The sequence below is a fragment of the Berghia stephanieae genome, chromosome 14 (assembly GCF_034508935.2).
Source record: "Berghia stephanieae isolate SIO BIC M18660-M18661 chromosome 14, UCSD_Bste_1.3, whole genome shotgun sequence".
Classification (NCBI taxonomy): Eukaryota; Metazoa; Mollusca; class Gastropoda; order Nudibranchia; family Aeolidiidae; genus Berghia; species Berghia stephanieae.
In genome coordinates, this window is record NC_088373.1 from 28237289 (window position 1) to 28239788 (window position 2500).

General features: G+C 40.5%; 1 protein-coding gene across 1 annotated transcript in view; it reads right to left on the minus strand.

The window, feature by feature from the left end:
- The window catches only part of LOC144959416 (large ribosomal subunit protein mL37-like), a 13847-nt gene extending 11820 nt beyond the window's left edge, over positions 1 to 2027 (minus strand). Inside the window, exon 1 of the mRNA XM_078891995.1 lies at positions 1873 to 2027. The gene's annotated coding sequence lies outside the window, so the exon portion shown is untranslated. The remainder of the gene's footprint in view (positions 1 to 1872) is intronic.
- Between the last annotated feature and the right edge of the window lie 473 nt (positions 2028 to 2500).

Genomic DNA, 2500 nt, shown 5'->3' on the forward strand with positions numbered 1-2500 from the left:
AAAAAAAAAAAGAGGTGGGGGGAGGATGGATAGGACATTTATCTATCCCTTGCACCGTTCTGTAAAAAGAAGACGGAATGTAAAAAAAAAAAAAAGTGGCGGAACCAGGATTCGAACCCACAACGTCGATTCTGGTAAAACTTCCAGGGCAGACGACTAAACCATTCGGCCATGACACCCACTTCGAAGTCGACGCATATTGTGTATATGTAGTAACAGCTGATTTAATGTTGGTTAATTTTATGTTTTTATGGATATTTTATTAACTTTCCTTCTTCCTATGTGCATTCGGAAACATTCCATATTCTGGAATGTGGATAATTCTTTAAAAGAGCGGAGTTGCAAATACGCTGTGATTATCCCCAGACACCTGTCTGGGGATAATGAAAATTCGTTATCCCCAGACACCTGTCTGGGGATAACCAAAATTCGTTATCCCCAGACACCTGTCTGGGGATAATGAAAATTCGTTATCCCCAGACACCTGTCTGGGGATAACCAAAATTCGTTATCCCCAGACATATATTTTAAACTCCGCCCCTTTAAACAATTATCCACATTCCAGAATATGGAATGTTTCCAAAATGCACATAGAAATAAGGAAAGTTAATAAAATATCTATAAAAACATAAAATTAACCAACATTAAATCAGTTGTTACTACATATACACAATATGCGTCGACCTCGAAGTGGGTGTCATGGCCGAATTGTTTAGTCGTCTGCCCTGGAAGTTTTACCAGAATCGACGTTGTGGGTTCGAATCCTGGTTCCGCCACTTTTTTTAAAAAAAAATTCCGTCTTCTTTTTTATTTTTAATTTTTTAATTCCGCCTTCTTTTCTTTCTTTTTTTTGTGCGAGTCTATTCTTTTCTCCTTTTTGTTTGACCTTTTGTTCCGTTTCTGAACATGAATTTCTTAAAATTGTTTTTATTTTTTTTTTAAATTATTGTTTGTTTTTTTTCTCCTCTATCCGACCATTTGGTCGCTCTCTGAATATTTTTGTTTGTTTGCCTTTTAATTATTTATTCTTTTTAGACACTTTTTTGAGATCGGAGTGGGGACGAATATGACAATTTTCTAGAAACTAGAAAGGAACTAAGAGAGAGAGAGAGAGAGAGAGAGAGAGAGAGAGAGAGAGAGAGAGAGAGAGAGAGAGAGAGAGAGAGAGAGAGAGAGAGAGAGAGAGAGAGAGAGAGTTAAAAAAAAAACAAAAAAAACAGATGTCTGGGGATAACGAATTTTCATTATCCCCAGACAGGTGTCTGGGGATAATGACAGCCCAGCCTTTTCGTTATCCCAGGACAGGTGTCTGGGGATAACCAATTTCCATTATCCCCAGACAGGTGTCTGGGGATAATGACAGCCTTGCAAATGTGTCTGGGGATAACCAATTTCCATTATCCCCAGACAGGTGTCTGGGGATAATGACAGCCTTGCAAATGTGTCTGGGGATATCGAAATTTGGATAACCAATTTTCGTTATCCCCAGACAGGTGTCTGGGCCGGATAATGACAGCCTCCTATGTACTGATGTAGTGGTCAAGAAGAGCCCATGCAAAACTAAAACAACAACAAAAAACCCCGAAAAGAACACGTTGTAAAAAAGCAAATTTAAACAGACCAAATCACTCTTCTCTGTAAACATGGAAGTGAAAGACCCCTGCTGCTTTCTGCGTTGAAATTGAACTTGAACTGAATGGCCACTGGCCACTGACACCGGTCTGCTGATTGTCGCCCTGGACCACCACACGAGTAAAAAAAAAAAAAAAACAATACGCAAAAGGCAAACAATGAAGCCCACTTGTGCTATTTACAATTACAATAGTCCAATTTCACAAAATAAATTCTTTTCTAATTTTGAAAATTACTTACTCCAGCAACTTGACATTGACTACAGCTTACACTCAATCATTGACGATGGACATCGCCATTTTGTTTGAAGGATACCTTATACTGTTGGGTTATTTGATCGCTTTTACTCGATCGACGACCGAGCGCCAAGCCACGAGTCAGTGCTCGATCTCAATGCCGGAAGAGCGAGTTAGTAAAACGATCACTCGATCGTAAAACGATCAAGCGGGTTGTGAGCTTGAGACGATCTTGACACGTGAGACGAGCTTGAGACGATCAGGATTCGAGCGAGCGGAGGGGTAACGAGTGTTTCGAATCATTTCAAATTCAAACGATCACAGTTTGCCATCCGATACCAATCGCCAATGTTTGCACACGGTAGTCTGTGGTTCTTCCACAGCCCTCACTCCTTGTCAGATGTTAGTGTGTCTGGGTGGCAGTGGCAGGGAAATTCGTATAGGTGTATCACGCGTGTGTGACAAGACTTCATTAAACCTACTAAAGTTTGACTATCACACACACACACACACACACACACACACATACACACACACACTAAGGCTATTTCTATGACACACACGCATCCCTCTATCAATGAACACTCCTACAGTAGTGCGGCTATGTGGTCTAGTCATGACGTAACTATAGG